Genomic DNA, 18,160 nt, shown 5'->3' on the forward strand with positions numbered 1-18,160 from the left:
TTTGTCTTGCTGAAATATATGCTTCATGTCCCTCAAACAGTGAATATGAAAATTGTCTAGTTGCTTTTCGAGATTACATGTCCAAAGTATTCCTTGTATCACAGGCACAATGGAATGGAAATTTCATTATTGAGGCACAGATTCCGTCCACCAATCTTGCAGCGTGCAATTAACGCCTTCAAGATACTGTGGTGGGCAGGTAGAATTAGGAGTAAAGTCTGTAATAAATAAAAAAGCAAAATTGTGGCACAGAAATTAAAGGATAAATGAATGGACAAAATGACAGGCTGTAATTTTATATCCCCTCAAATAATGCTTGTAATAAATATTCAAAAAATGTATTAGAAAAAGGCAATGAGGATATGGAGAGAGAATTTTTAACAAAAAGTATCCCAGCAGACTTTTTAAAATTCTCTTGTTGGACATGGCCATTGCTGGCTGGCCAACATTTATTGCCCATCCATAACTACCCTTGAGAAGGAGGTAGTGAGTTGCCTTCTTGAGCCACTATAGTCCACATGCTGTAGGTAGACCCACAATGCTGATGGGGATGCAGTTCCAGGATTTTGACCCAGTGAAAGTAAAGGAATGGTGATACATTTCCAAGTCAGGATGGAAAGTGGCTTGGAGGGCAACTTGCAGATGCTGTTCCTATACATCTGCTGCTCTTGTCAAGATGTAAGTGTTTGTTGGTTTGGAAGGTGCTATATGCTTTTACATGATTGGAGAATATTTTACAAACTGATTGGAGCACTGGCAGCACCTGGAATATGACATTGCTTGTGTCCAAGATCTAAGTGATACCTGGGAATGGATTCCTGTTTGACAGCTCGTCAACATGTTTTGTTGGTAATGAACATCTGCCCTACACAGAGACATCACAAAAGGAAGTCTAAGAGATAATTAATATCTCAACACCAAAGCAGTGCAACCAAAGTGAAGAATTTCAGATGTAGCTCCAACCAATTTCTGTCTGACTTTAGACCTTCCAGAGGAACCACGACCAAATTCTTTCTTACCAGACAAGTCCAGGAAAAATGTTGAGATCAATAACCAGAACTCTTAATTTGTATTTGTCAATTTGAAAAGAACATTTGATTCAGTAAATTTGATTGTGCTGAAGAAATTTGGAAATCCAAGAAAATTCTTCACAATCCTACAACTGCCTCATAATGATATGACAGCAAATATCTCTAGTGGAAGATCTAAAACAATCGCATATAAAATCCTCAATGATCAAACCCCCTCCAGTGTGAGTATCATATGCCATCTAAATAAAAAACTCTTTCCTCTTAACTCTGTCTCAAAACTAGAATAACCACTATAGGCATATGTGATCTGTGCAGATGATTGCAGTGTTGTAATTTGTTAACCATTTCTGTGATTAAGAGACATGATTTGTCCTTGAATGTTGTCAATATATTAACCCATGTACATTGATCCCTGAAAGTTGCCATCCAGGTTGATAGGGTTGTTAAGAAGGCATACGATGTATTAGCTTTTATTGGTAGAGGGACTGAGTTTCAGAGCCACAGGGTCCTATTGTAGCTGTACAAAACTCTGATGCGGCTGCACTTGGAGTATTGCATATGGTTCAGGTCCCCACATTGTAGGAAGGATGTGGAAGCTTTGGAAAGGGTTCAGAGATGATTTACTAGGATATTGCCTGGTATGGAGTGAAGGTCTTATGAGGAAAGTCTGAGGGACTTGAGGTTACTGTGTTCTATGTTCTAACCCAGACTCGGAGATGCAAATATTGCACCTCCACTATGTGTTGAAGGAGAGACACTGGAATTTTTGCATACTTCGGCACACGCCTCCTTCAAAATTCTACCATTGACAAGGAGATCTCAGACTGGATCAGCTGCAACAACTTCACCTTCCTAAAATGTACAGACAATTAAGAACACAGGAAACCAACAAAAAAATCCCCACAGTAAGACCTGGACTGTGCGTCAGTGACTCATGATTACTTGGAAAATTCCATCAACAATGCCTCTGCTACATACTTTGGATTCAATGGGAGGGTTGTAGAACAAATGCTAGCATCCTTTATGAAGTTATGTTCTGATTTGGATAATTCTCTGCCCACCAATCCTCTCGCTATGCTCAGTCTAGACCCTATCTAATTATTAATAAGAGGATAGACCGCTGGTGAGTCTAAACAGAAGAGGCACTTGGCTTACATAACAATGTGGCAGACGTGGGTACTGCAGATGCTGGAGATTAGAGTCAGCATTCCTTATGAAGGACTTTTGCCTGAAATGTCGATTTTCCTGCTCCTTGGGTGCTGCCTGACCTGCTGTGCTTGTCCTGTACCACTCTAATCTTACATAACAATGTATTTTATTGCATGATAGCAATAGGCACAACTTCATTAACTTGCTAGCATAATTACCTTGGACTATCAGGAGTTGTACAATATACATCTGCTACTCTTGGCAATTTAAAAAGATCTCGACCGTCTTCATCCAAAGACTGTGTAACATTAATGTAAAATGAACGCTAAATCCTTCAGATCTGTTACATTACACTAATAAGCTCCATAGGCACTCAGGTAAAGCTACAAAGTCAACTGCAATGGACTCAACATTAGATGACTGAAATATAACTCCCCCACCAGGGGGAGTTTGGTTTTCTCAATTCTCAAATGGCAAATTTTCCAGGAAATGATTTTTAAAAAACAACAGCATTCTACTCCATGAAGAATGGCAACTTTGACATTTATGATTAGGAGGAGCTTTCTACCAGTTGTTAGAAATGGTAAAAACTTATGAGTCCAAATATCTTATTAATGAGGCAGACAAGGAAAGAAAATGAAGCCAATCCTGCACCCTGGATCCCACAACTTCATGGGGCGTTCTGTCACATGTGTCCAAAGATCTACAGGAGGAAACTTGGTCTGAGTCAGTTATGTGAAGATTCCTGGCACAAACTCACAACCCTGAATCAAGGCCATCCCTGAATCGAGGGACAACTGGTGACAAGTTAACAAATTGGTTAATAGTCTTGAAAAAATAAGGTGACTTTCAAATCTGTTTACTTTGAAGATGTGAAGTAAAAATTCATGAATCAAATCAGTGTAATTATCAATTTAGGCAGCTGTAAAGCATCCATAGCAATGCTGATGAAACCTGCTTTCTAAAAGAAAGGGCCATAATACAATACAAGAGAGAGATGATAACTTATTATACAGACTGCTTTTTTTTTTCTTTTTCTCGATCCACACTACCATCTAACAGCAGTAGTGTTTATATTTTCCCCAACACCTGTAGACTCTATTTTGGTCTTCCCCAGTGAACTACTGCACCTATCCACAAAAGCCCCTCAAGCCAACACCAATTCTATGTCTGCAATACCTCATTGATTTCAATTAATTAGATGCCCAGGACAAATAACATTCCAGTTTTGCTACACTTAGTTCTCCAAAGTTACTTTATTTCACCAAATGTTGATGTGCCACTTTATAATTTTATTTGATTATCTAAAATTGGTTGTTAGTGTAGCTATTAGCACGCTCAAGGTTGTTCAGCAAGTGCTGCACAACTACAGAATAACAACTAAGAATCGATGCTTTCCTAGCCTGGGATGGTTGAATGCAGTCTTTAATCTGCCAATTAGAATAGAAGTTTACTGTCACATATACTTTTATATGAAAAGTACAATGAAAAGTTTTATAAATCCTACAGCGGTGCTTACATTAATGTTATAAGTCTTACATAATAATTTTTTTAAAAAGTGAAACTAAGCAAAAGTCAATCACAGTTCAGTTAACAGCTCCTGGCCATGGGGAAAGCCAACTAAGTAATGATGGGATACCCTGAAGACACAGCTGGGAACGAGACTGCTATTTTGGGATGAGACTGCCATGCCGGGCCATTGGAACACCTGGAATCCGAAGACCTCCAGCTGGGGAAGAGACTGTCACATCTGGACACTGCCACGCCCAGGCGCCACCACCTCCTCCTTCAGGCCCGGGCCCAGCCACAGACCCAGAGCCTCAGCTAAAGCCTGCCAGTCCGGGCTGGGGAAGTCAGTCCGAGACCTGCTCTTTGTTCTCCAGGAGACCCCAACCTGGGGTGGTGCCGCATCCGGCTCATCCTGGTGTTGCCACCACTGCTGCTGCCAGAGGCCTCCTCCCTCACCCACCACTTGCCAGACCCACAAGAAAAGAAAATGAAGAAAGTAGAAAAAGTGAAAAGGAGGAAAAAAAGAGAAAGAAAGCCAGTAGAAGGGGTCATGTCCCGGGTTTAGCCGCCATCTTCCCTCTGTATTATGAACAGCAGAAGGGACATAAAATTTCGTTCAATCAGCCAATCGTTGAGATTTCCACCCTACATACCTGACATTGTACTGGCACTGAAATTCATAGATCTAATTTATTTCTCGGTCTTTATTCAGGTCTTAGCTGTGGAGTGGCAATTTACTCTATGGGGTATTTGGTTGTGAATTTACTTTGAAGGAATAAAGCCAACAAAAGCCATCAATTATACATTAAAAAACATTGAATAAATAAATTAATGCAGAAAAACAAGAGGGTGTTTTCATGGGGGTCTCATTTTTAAAATGTCTACTTACTAGTTTTCCTTCTCAATAATTGTTAATGATCCTCGCTCCTATGAGGTTGTTCAAAGAAATCTCAATTTTAAATTGCATGATTCATGTTGTCTTTGTATATTGTTTCATGATTGTACTTGTTGATATTACTTAGTAAATCTGAATTGTTTCTATTATTTTCTAGTGTATATAAAGGGTCTTGAAAACCTTAGAAAAATCAAAGTGTAGATTCACTTGGTTGAAGTCAGCATTAGGAATCAACTTATTAGAAATTTGAGGTATTGGAACTATTTTAATCAGAACAGTGAAGGCTGAGAATATTTAATTTGATGTTTTAAAATTATAAAGGATCAGGAGAGATTATTGTCTCTGGTAAGAAGGTCAATATTAAGGGAGCATCAATGGAACATAGATATTTAAGAGAGTGAGAAAAGAATTTAGAAGCCTCTTTACACTGGAAGTTATTGAAGCTTGGGGTAGATAATAGGATGTTTGAGACAGAACCCATTGAAATGTTGAAGGGAAATATAGATCAGTATTTTAAGCAGAGGAGAACGCAAGAGTGTTGGAAGATGGAAGGTCAGCATGATTTGTTTTGAAATGGTTAGTACAGACATAATTAGCAGAATGCTTTCCTTCTATGCAATGAATTTCAATGATCCTAAAGGAGAATATTTGTTTTTATACATACATACAAAAAAAAATTATGTTGGAGATATGTGGATATTATTTACTTCCAAAGTTTGAGGGCAAGAGTCTTTTTTCAGAAGACTTATTGAAGGCTGTGCAGGACAAGTTTTACTAAAGGAACAGAAGGCCATCCTTCTGTTAAATCAGAGGTCCAAGAGACATGCTTCCTCAGTGTGATATCACAGTCATGTAGGTCAATACAAGCTGTTCAATACATCACTAAGAGACCTATAAAATTGCACTGGGTCCTCTTATCATCCATTGTCTTTCTTTTTATAATGTTCTTCCTCCGTGATGGCAGATAGATGAGAATATTTACCCGGGCATATCAAAGCATATTGCATCATACACTGCACCAGTACCTGTGATGAGACTGTGCCTTGAAGAGACAAGTCTTCTGTGCATTTTCTCTTGCAGTGGTGCTGAAATGTCTCCTTAAGATGGGCAGTTGGTAAACAGCTTTTGAGTTCTCCCTGGGTGCTTTTTAAAAATGAGACAACAGAATTGTGAATGGGGGGGGGGGGGGGGTGTCAGGGCTCACATAGACACAGAAAGGATTTTCATTTTGCTTTCAATTAGTGGAACGGTTTCTGCTGACTGCTGAGCTAAAAGCTTGAGGTCCCAGCTGCTAGAGTGATGTCTTAGACAGCGAGGCTTCCTCTCAAAAAATCAAAAGGGGCAGATTGTTTCCTTCATCTGTACTGGAGAGAGTCAGCACATGAGACTCATAACTGTTTTGCTGGTTTGCATTTTTGGCAAAGGGTATGTTTGTGGGATGCTGTCTATATTGGAACAGTTGATGATTAGTGGTTAAATAATACATTATCTTGTTAAGTATTTCAATAGAGTTAAAGTTATGCCAATTCTTTTCATTTGTATTTTAACCGTGTTGTAAGAATAAAGTTTGTTTTGATTGGTCCACCAGTAGGCTTCAATCAAATCACATCTGAAACACAGAACTTTTCACTTGTGTTCAAATAAATACAGAAGTTAGGATCTAGGCTATTTCCTTACTATACTTTCAGGGAGGTAGCATCTGTTCTGGTCCCTAACATACTGAACTTTGATCCTCACAAGTGGAGGGGAGCATCGGAAGAAAAAATAATGTAAAGCATTACAAGAATTTTTCTGCTGTATGGCGAAGGGATTGGTACCTTACTGGGCTTACTGTCTGACCAGAGTCAAGACAGAGTTAAAAGCCTGTCTGATTTACTTTCTAGTTTCTCATCATTAGCCTGCATCTGTTGTGCAACTCCAGCATCACTATATTCACACAAAACATTTTAATCATTAACTTAGTACTCTGGAGTGACTTCAACTTTATGTCCATCCTTAGGACGCCCTAAAGCACCAGGAAAGCTAGGATGTATCAATTTCTCCACACAAATGCTGTGACTGTCCTGTCTGTTCCCATTGTATTTCATAAAGTGGGTTAATTGCTGGAAAGTATTATCACAATAAACTTTACCTTTGATAGAGACACCTTTGGGACTATTCTCATATATAGATTCATAAACAGTGAATGCAGGTGGATAATTTTCTAGTGTATATAAAGGGTATAGGGAATGGCATAAGAATTGGCAGATGGAATGTCTTCTACTGTTAGTTGTCAAAGAATAGATAGAATCTGGTATCACTGCATGATATTGTCGAGGCTCCAGCTGTAGGAAGACCATCCCCTGATCCAGTAGTAAGAGGTTCAAAAATACCATTATCCCGACAGGATTGCAACAACCAACCGCATCATATCATCAAAATTGTTTCTACCACTTAAAGACAAGTAAGATGTGACCTTAGATTATGTTGTAGAAAAAGCATACTACCAAAAGGAAGCATAGTGGTATCATAAGACCATAAGACACAGGAGCAAATGTAGGCCATTCAGCCCCTTAAACCTGCTCTGACATTCAATGAGATAATGGTTGACCTAATAACCCCTAACTCCACTTCCTTGCTTTTTCCCCTTTACCCTTGATTCCCTTACTGATTAAAAATGTGTCTATCTCAACCTTCAATATACTTAACAACCCAACATTTCCAGTCTTCTGTGATGAAGAATTTCAGAAATTCATGCCCCTCTAAAAGAATTCATTCTCACCTCTAAAAGAATGACTCCAAGATAATGCTCTCTGGTCTTAGACAGTTCCTCAAGGGGAAGCAGTCTTACCAAGCTGCCCTGTCAAGTCTGCTAAGAATCTGAAGAAAGGTCACTGGACTCAAAACATCAACAATGCTTCCTTTCCACAGATGCTGCCAGAGCCCCTGGGTTTCTCCAGCAATTTCTGATTTTGCCTCTAAGAATCTGGCATGTTTCAATACTATTGCTTCTCATTCTTCTAAAATCCAATGAGTATAGGCCCAAACTATTTAACTACTACTTATACAACAGTCCCTCCATACTGAATCAACCTAATGAACCTTCTCTGCTCTGCCTCTAATGCCAGCATACCTTTCATTAGATAAGGGGCACAAAACTGTACACAGTATTCCAGTTGTGACTTAAATAGTGCATTGTATTGTTTTAGAGAGAACGTCCTGTTATTACACTCCATTCCCATTGAAGTAAAAGCCAATATTTTATTTGCCTTCCCTATTATCTGCCGAGCTAGTTGGCTAGATGTTTTGTGATTTTGCACAAGGAGTCCCAAATCCTTCTGTGTTGTAGTTTTCTGCAATCTTTCTCCATTTAAATAATATTCTTCCCACCAAAATGCCTTACCTCACATTTTCGAACATTGCCGAACTTTTGCACACTCACTGTCTATAGTCCTCACAGATACTTTGTGTCATTCTCAGTAATTGTCTTTCCACTTATTTTTGTGTTATCTGAAAACATGACTATAATACATTTACTTTTTGCATCAAAGTCATTAATATACACTGTAAATAATTGTGACCCCAGTACTGACCTTGTAGCTCTCCAGTAATCACACGTTGCCATCCTAAAAATGGCACTTTATTCCAACTCTCTGTTTTCTATTAGTTAGACAATCCTTTATCTATGCTAATAAATTATTTCCAACACTCTTATCTGATTATAGCCTGACATGTGATACCTTATCAAATGCCTTCTGAATATCTAAATATATGAAGTCCAATGCTTCCCCTTTACCCACCCTGCTTATTACCTTCTCAAAGAATTCTAACAAAAATGTCAGGCATAATTTCCTCTTCTTGAAACCATATATGATTCTGCTTGACCATATTATGCATTTCTAAATGCTCTGCGATTACATCCTTTATAATGAACTCTAACATTTTCCCAACATCTGATGTTATGCTAACTGGCCGATTGATGCATTTCTTTTTCTGATACTCCTTCCCTTTCTAAATAAGGTGTTGCATTAACAGTTTTACACCCATCTAGGACTTTTCCAGAATCTGAGGAAACTTGGAAGCTTACTATCAGTGTATTTCTATCTTTGTAGCAACTTATTTTAATATCCAGAATACTTCCATCAAATCCAAGGGACTTATTGGTCTTTTTAGCCTCATTAGTTTTCCTAGCAAATTTTCTCTTGTGATACTTATTGTGATACTATACTTATCTTCTCCTCTTATTGTTCCTTGATTGTTTAGTGATTTTGGAATGCTTTTGGTATCTTACACTATGAAGTCTAATGAAAAATATTCATTCACTCTTTTATAATTTCCTGGTTCGCCGTTATTATCTTCACAGCATTGTTCTCCAAGGGGCCCATGTTAACTTTGGCATCTCTCTTTTATATACATGCGTATATTTAATATATTTCAATTTTCACCTCCACCCATATGGATTCTACATCTTCCAATTTAAGATGATGCCTTTCTATCATACTTATTCCAACCCATTCTAGCAATGTTACCTCAACACCCTTCCCTTCCTTCTACAATTCTGAAGAAGAGTCATACCAGATACAAAACATTAACTCTGTTTCCCTGCTTCTCTGTATACTGCTGGACCTGCTCATTTTCTTCAGTATTCTCTGCGTATTTGATGTCAACTCCTTCCTGCCTTTTTGTTTTGAAACGTCACATACACCTAAGTATTTGGTTTCCAGCTTTGAACTCCATATAATCATTTTTCTGTATTGGCGATAAGAACATTAACCATTATTTATGCAGTTAATTCATGTATTTTGTTTAGAATACTATGCACATTTTTCAAGTAGAGAACCATTAATTTTGCCTTTTTACTCATTTTTCCTCTGTTGATCATACTCACTGTTGTTTTTCTATGTTTGTACTCTCTGCCTCTCCCTGATCACTCTGTGTAGCATTTGCCAAATAGCTGCCCTAGTTATTCCACTCACCAGGACACTGGTCCCAGCAGCATCCAAATGAAGTTCATCCCATGGGAACAGCTCTTTTGCATTCCAATGCCAATGCCCCACAAACTGAAACCTGATCAACCCACACCAATCTTTGAGCCACACATTTAACTTCATGACTTTATTTACCCTATGCCAGTTTCCCAGTGGCTCAGTAAATAATCAAGAGGTTGTTCACTTGGAGGTTTTCTTTTTTAGGTTCTGCTTCTGTTCAAAAGCTTTCAGTAGAACTTTCATTCTATCAGTGGTACCAATTTGGATGTCAACTGGATCCCTCTCCTCCATCTCAAGTTCTTTTCCATTCCCAAGAAGCTGTACCTGGTACCAGGTGGGTAGCACAGCCTTCAAGTATCCAGTTCCTGGCTATAGAGAACAGTATCGCTCTACCTAATTATACTGTCCCCTACATATACATTCCTATTTCCTGCCCCCATTTGAATGACCCCCTGAGTTTTCTCATCCACCCTGCAGTCCCCACTCTCATCTGCACAGCTTGCAAGAACCTCATAACTATTGTAAAATTGCAGGGGCTGAGGTCCTCAATTAAAATGTGAAATATGAAACATGAAAACCTCATGTCCAAGTTCTGTAAAATCACAAATTAAATGATAACCTTTTATCACTCGCTGGAAAAGAGGATTGGAAAGGCCATGGTATGCTAACAAGTGATGGTAGAAGGGATAAAGATGACAGTTAATCTTCGGAAGAGGTAGCGTGCAGCGTGTTTAGATTAGATTAGATTAGATTCTCTACAGTGTGGAAACAGGCCCTTCAGCCCAACCAGTCCACACTGCCTCTTTGGGTTTGTTACATAATGTTACTCAGAAATTTCCACTAGAATTCTACACATGTCTCTACCTCAGGTTCCTCAATGTTAACTTGGTCCTCTACCTCTGTTTCTGTGATCCTATGGTCAGTGTGCTCCAGCTTTATCTGCAGCTCCCCTTACACCCACCCCCAGTCCTGAAGAAGGCTTACACCCCAATGCTGCCTGATGCTGCCTGGCTTGCTGTGTTCTTCCAGCCTCTGCTTGTCTACCTTGGATTTCAGCATCTGCAGTTTTGTTTTGTCTCTAGCTGTTGATCTTGTGACACTTATAGAGTCATACAGTCACAGAGATGTACATCATGGAAACAGACACTTCGGTCCAACTCATCCATGCTGACCAGATATCCTAAATTAATCTAGTCCCATTTGCCAGCACTTTTTCCATATCCCTCTAAACCCTTCCTGTTCATATACCCATCCTGATGCTTGTAAAAGTTGTAATTGTACCAGTCTCCATCACTTCCTCTGGCAGCTCATTCCATACACTTACTTCCCTCTTGTGTAAAAAATGTGCACTATTCATAAAATTTTGATTATTTTGAAAATTGTTGCTGGATGAATGAGTAACACTCATCCGAGCAAAGTTGTTATTCCTGTATAGTAATTTCAGTGGTAGCAAGGGCCACATTGTAATTACATCTCATTGCATTTAAACCTGGCTGTCATGCAAGGATGGAAGGTTTCAATGGGAATCATTAGCCATTGATACAATGAATAGTTCTTGATCCAACTGCAAGTTAATTCACACATTCAGGCTGTTCAAATAATGCTGGATATGAACAATTACATTATAAAAAGCAGTGCAGATGCTCCGTATGTGGTAGGCTTTTACAGGAAATAGTAAGTTTGTGACAACCACTTGGATGTTACAGTATATGCATTTTCTCATTTATAGATGCATTACAGTTGATGCATGACGACAAGTGGAAATATAGGATCTATCTATACTGTTGCAAAACCTGTCAACTGGCTAGGATGCTTTCTCTCTTCAGTTGGTGTTGCCATTTTACTCAAAAAAGCAATGAAGCTATTTCTCTTTTGTGAATATTGCACCTTATATACTGTTAACCTACTATTCTGGCAGATATCTTTTCAGACGATTTAGAGTCATAGAATCATAGAGATGAACAGCATGGAAATAGACCCTTCGGTCCAACCTGTCCATCCAGATATCCCAACCCAATCTAGTCCCACCTGCCAGCACCCAGCCCATATCCTTCCAAACCCTTCCTATTCATGTACCCATCCAGATGCCTTTTAAATGTTGCAATTGTACCAGCCTCCACCATTTCCTCTTGCAGCTCATTCCATACATATACCACCTTCTGTGTGAAAAGGTTGTCCCTTAGGTCTCTTTTATATCTTTCCCCTCTCACCCTAAACCTATGCCCTCTAGTTCTGGACTCCCCCACCCCAGGGAAAAGACTTTATCTATTTATCCTATCCATGCCCCTCATAATTTTGTAAACCTCTATAAGGTCACCCCTTAGTCTCCGACACTCCAGGGAAAACAGCCCCAGCCTGTTCAGCCTCTCCCTGTAGCTCAAATCTTCCAACCCTGGCAACATCCTTGTAAATCTTTTCTGAACCCTTTCAGGTTTCACAACATCCTTCCAATGGGAAGGAGAACAGAATTACATGCAATATTCCAACAGTGGCCGAACCAATGTCCTGTACAGCCACAACATGACCTCTCAACTCCTGTACTCAAAACTCTGACCAAAAAAAGAAAGCATATCAAACGCCTTCTTCACTATCCTATCTACTGCGACTCCACTTTCAACAGCTATGAACCCGCACTCCAAGGTCTCTTTGTTCAGCAACATTCTCTAGAACCTTACCATTAAGTGTATAAGTCCTGTTAAGGTTTGCTTTCCCAAAATGCAGCACCTTGTATTTATCTGAATTAAACTTCATCTGTCACTTCTCGGCCCATTGGCCCATCTGGTCAAGTTCCTGTTGTAATCTGAGGTAACCTTCTTCGCTGTCCATAACACTTCCAATTTTGGTGTCATCTGCAAACTTACTAACTGTACCTCTTATGCTCACATCCAAAACATTTATGTAAATGACAAAAAGTAGAGAACCCAGCACCAATCCTTGTGGCACTCCCCTGGTCACAGGCCTCCAGTCTGAAAAACAGGCCTCCACCACCACCCTCTGTCTTCTACCTTTGAGCCAGTTCTGTATCCAAATGGCTAGTTCTCCCTTTATTCCGTGAGATCTAACTTTGCTAATCAGTCTCCCATGGGGAACCTTGTTGAGCGCCTTACTGAAGTCCATATAGATCACATCTACTGCTCTGCCCTCATCAATCCTCTTTGTTACTTCTTCAAAAAACTCAATCAAGTTTGTGAGACATGATTCCCCACACACAAAGCCGTGTTGACTATCCCTAATCAGTCCTTGCCTTTCCAAATATTTGGGGCTAGATCAGAGTGGTGCTGGAAAAGCACAGCAGTTCAGGCAGCATCCCAGGATTTTTCTGTTCCTCGAATGCTGCCTGAACTGCTGTACTTTTCCAGCACCACTCTAATCTTAACTCTGGTTTCCAGCATCTGCAGTCATTGTTTTTACCTTTCCAAATATATGTACATCCTGTCCGCCAGGATTCTCTCCAACAACTTGCCCACCACCGACATCAGGCTCACTGGTCTATAGTTCGCTGGCACCATGTTCGCCAACCTCCAGTCTTCCAGCACCTCACCTGTGACTATTGATGATACAAATCACTTCTCTAGCTTCCCAGAGTTCTAGGGTACACCTGATCAGGTCCTGTGGATTTATCCACCTATATCCGTTTCAAGACATCCAGCACTTCCTCCTTCCTTCTTGCTAGAATCTGGTAACATAGAAATTTGTGACCTTCACGGCAATAGTAAGAGTTAGCCCAATCTTTGATGTTATCTAATGTGTTTGAAAATAGTCTGTAGCAGATTCATAATTCAGTCACTGCAACTTCAGCAGGCTGCAGTCCATTTGGTGAACGTGAGGACTGCAGGTGCTGGAAGTCAGAGTTGAAAAGTGTGGTGCTGGAAAAGCACAGCAGGTCAGGCAGCATCTGAGGAGCAGGAGAATCAACATTTTGGGCATACGCCCTTCATCAGGAATGACATTCGTGATGAAGGGCTTATGCCTGAAATGTCGATTATCCTGTTCCTCGGATGCTGCCTGACCTGCTGTGCTTTTCCAGTGCCACACTTTTCAACTGCAATCCATTTGATATCAGGTTCTCCCTATCTAACAGTGTTATGGGTCCACCCACACCAAATGGACTGCAGCAGTTCAAGAAGGCAGCTTACAGCCACTTTCTCAAGGGCAACTGGGGATGGGCAATAAATGCTGGTCCAGCCAGTGATTCCTACATTCTGTGAGTGGATAAAAACAACGTTAGTCAGGCTTGTAGTATGATCTATTTGTATATGCAACAAGCTATATTTATTCACTTCACATGTCCCTGAACTTTGTAGAGCGTGATAATATGTCTATACATTGCCCCTTTTTCAATGAGGAAAGTTTTATGGAGCCATGCCGATTCCTGCTGCATTCCCTATTTCCACATCCTGACCAATCACAGACTTGTTACTGTGCAAAAGACCATTTGGCCCTTCATGTCTGCACCAACTCTCTGTGCTTTTTAACTTAATTCCAATCCATTCCCTTTCCCTGTAACTCAACACATTATTTATTTAAATAATCATTCAATGCTGTCATGAATGGCTGAACAGAACCTGCCTCCACCACACCAGGGCAGTGCAATCCAGACCCAAGCCACTTGTCACGTGAAAAGGATTTTTCTCACCTTGCATTTGTTTCTTTTGCAAAAACTCTTGAAAACTGTGTCCTCTGGTTCTCAATCTGTTTATGAGTGGGAACAGTTTCTCCCCATCCACTCTCCGCATACCCATTATGATTTCAAAAACTTCTATAAAATCTTTTCACTACCTTTTCTCCAAAATAATGTGTCATCTTCTTCAATCTTTCCTTTTAACTGCAGTGCCTCATTCCTGGAACTATTCTCACCAACCTCTTCTGCACGCTTTCCAATGCATTCACATCCTTTCTATTGTGTGGCACCTAAAACTGTACACAATACTCCAGCTGAGGTCTAACCAGTACCTTATATATTTATCATAACCTCCCTGCTCTTATTTTCTACGCCCCTATTTATAAAGCCTAGTATACTGTATGATTTATCAACAGCTCTTTCTACCTGTTCTGCCTTCTTTAATAACTTAAATACATATACATCCAGGTCTCTCAGCTCCTGCTCATCCTTTAGAATGGTACCCTTCATTTTATATTGTCGCTCCATTTGCTTTGTACCATAGTGCATCATTGTATACTTCCTGCATTCAACTTCATCTGTCACCTATCAGCCCACTCCACTGTATCAATTTATTTTTGACATTCTGCACCATCCTCCTCTCAGTGTCCTCCTCATGTCACTGAAACTTTGAAATTGTTCCATGTACAACAAGATGTAGATCATTAAGGAAAGATAAAGATTCCAGATTCCAATCTGCAATGGAACTCCACTACAAACCTTCTTCCAGCCCGACAAATATTTATTAATTATTACTCTGTTTCCTATCCCTCAGCTACTTTTGTATTCATATTGCTACTGTCCGATTATTGTACGATCTATAACTTTCCTCACAAGTGTGTTGTGTGGCACTATATCAAATGACTTTTGGGAATCCATCATCACAACCACCTTCCCCTCATTGACCCTCTCTGTTACCTTGAATTGAATTGAATTGAATTTATTGTCATGTGTAAAAAGGCACAGTGAAAAGCTTTGTCTTGTGAGCAATACAGGCAGATCACAGAGTTAAATAGCATAGATAAGTAAATAATAGGTAAACAGTAGCAAAAACCAAAACCCGGGTACAGGTGAATGTTAAGAGTTTATGAGTCCATTCAGTAACCTAACAACAGTAGGGTAGACACTGTTTCAAACCGGCTGGTGTGTGCGATCACGTACCTTCTCCCCGATGGGAGAGGTTGTAGAAAAACATTGCCAAGGTGGGATGGATCTTCGAGAATGCTGGCAGCCTTTCCTTGACAGTGGGCCTGGTAGATGGATTCTATAGAACCTTGTCAAAACACTGCAGCAAGTTAGACATAATTTTCCCCCAATTAATCCATGCTGATTCTGCTGAATCTCCGTGTGGTGACTAATTTTATTGCACGTTGTTTTCCCACCACCAAAGTTAAACTGATTTGTCCGTAGATTGCTAGACCAATCTTTTCAAATTCTCCAATCTTCCGACACCACCTGGAAAGATTCAAATATAATTGCCAGTGCCATGGCAATTTCCATTCTCATATCCTTCAGTGTCCTAGAATGCATCGCATCTTATCGCAGTGTCTTATTGACCTTAAGGACTGACAGATTATCCAATACTCCCTCTTCATCAATTTTACACCTTTCTAGTGACCGAGATCCCTCCTCCACCATCATGGACGTGGCTACAATCCATAAGTTTAACAGCTCAGCCAAGCCTATGCAAATCTTCCTTTTGGTCCCTATCATTCCTCTTAGGATAGAATCCTTACAATGTGCGAGCAGGCCATTTGGCCATCGAGTCCACACTGACCCCAAAGAGCATCCAACCCCCTACCCTAGCCCTGTAACCCTACATTTCCAATAGCTAATCCACCTAGCCTATACATCTTTGGATCGTGGGAGGAAATCCACACAGACACGGGGAGAATGTGCAAACTCCACACAGACAGTCAGCTGAGGCTGGAATCGAACCTGGGTCCCTAGCGCTGAGAGGCAGGAGTGCTAACCACTGTGCCACAGTGCCACCCCTTTTTATATGGACTTTGGGATTTCACTTTATATTGACTGCTAGTCTTTCATCTTAATCCTTATTTGCTTCTTGGATTTGCATTTTTGTCTACCCTTATCAACCTTGATTTGGAGGTGCCAGTGTTGGACTGGGACGGACAAATTTCAAAATCACACAACACCAGGTTATAATCCAACAGGTTTACTTGGAAGTACTAGCTTTAGAATGAAGAACCACCTGATGAAGAACCAATGTTTTGAAAGTTAGTTTTTACAAATAAATCTGTTGGACTATAAACTGGCGTTGTGTGATTTTTAACCTTATCAACTTCACCTCTGTGTTCAGCTTGGTTATCAACATTGTTTATCAGCTGATACTTGTCTTAAGCATGTTTTCTTCTTTAACATAATTTCTACCAACTGTGACGTCCTGGGAACTCTGGTTTGTTCGTATGGTCTTTCTCTTTTGTGACATCAATCAGCAACCTTTGGCTCCAATCTATCTGGTCTAGCTCTGTTCTTGCTGATAGAAGTTTGGTCTCTGCCAGTTGGTTATTATGTCTCCAGACTACTGATGTCATTTTTTATTGTCATCCTGAACCTTATGATATAATGATTATTATTCCCTAAATCTTCTCCCACTGTCACGTGACCTATTTGGCCCACCACATTCCCAAGAACCAGGTCCAGTAGTACCTTCTCATTAGATTGGAGGTACTGCTGGATGAAATTCTCATGAACACAGTCTAGAAAAGCATACCCATTGCTACCCTGACAGTACCACTATTCAAAGTTTGGGAGAAGATTTGTAGCTCAGGTACTCGTTGTTGTGGTTCTGTTCGCCGAGCTGGGAATTTGTGTTGCAGACGTTTTGTCCCCTGTCTAGGTGACATCCTCAGTGCTTGGGAGCCTCCTGTGAAGTGCTTCTGTGATGTTTCCTCCGACATTTATAGTGATTTGTATCTGCCGCTTCCAGTTGTCAGTTCCAGCTGTCCACTGCAGTGGCCGGTATATTGGGTCCAGGTCGATGTGCTTATTGATTGAATCTGTGGATGAGTTGGTCTATGGGTTATCAAAATTATAATTTCACTGATGTTTACACCAATCTGTAATTTCCTTGCAGATTTCTTCCCTTATATCTTTCCAGAAAGTAGTGGCCCATACATTATATTGAGCAATGCAATTGCATCCTTCTTATTCCTTAACTCTAACCAAATCAATGTGGTCCTTGAACCTTCAGGAACAATTTCTTTTTCCAGTTCTGCAATGCTCATTGTTACCAAAAACATTACCCCTTCCTCCTTTTCTTTCCTTTTACATCTTTTCTGAACATGGTGTACCCAGGAATATTTAATCTGCCCTTCCTTAAGCCATGCCTCTCTACCTATTTTGTTAGTACCAAAGTGGACCACAATGTCTTTCTCAGAAGAATTTCCTGCAGCCATCCTGGGGTGTCCCTGACTCTAGCGCCAGGGAGGCAACAACCACAAAAATGCATACCTATTCCTCTAACTAAAGAATCCCCTGTTAGTACTGACTTTCCACTCTTCTTTATCTCCTGTGCAGCTAGTGCCACACACTGAACTCTTGCTGCCCTCTTTCAAGAATCCCTCACTGATATCGAGAACAGAACACCGGTTTTTGAACAGGATCTCTGGGGTCTTCAACTTAGAGTCATAGAGATGTACAGCATGGAAACTGACCCTTCAGTTGACCAGATATCCTAAGTTAATCTAGTCCCATTTGCCAGCACGTGGCCTATATCCCTCAAGACCCTTCCTATTCATACACCCATCCAGATACCTTTTAAATGTTGCAATTGTATCAGCCTCCACCACTTCATCTGGCAGCTCATTCCATACATGTATGACCCTCTGCATGAAAAAGTTACCCCTTAGGTCCTTTTTTAAATCTTTCCCCGCTCACCTTAAACCTACAGGCAGTTCTGGGATAACACGCATTTCAGCAGCGTGAT

This window comes from Chiloscyllium punctatum, chromosome 3 (genome assembly GCF_047496795.1).
Source record: "Chiloscyllium punctatum isolate Juve2018m chromosome 3, sChiPun1.3, whole genome shotgun sequence".
Lineage (NCBI taxonomy): Eukaryota > Metazoa > Chordata > Chondrichthyes > Orectolobiformes > Hemiscylliidae > Chiloscyllium > Chiloscyllium punctatum.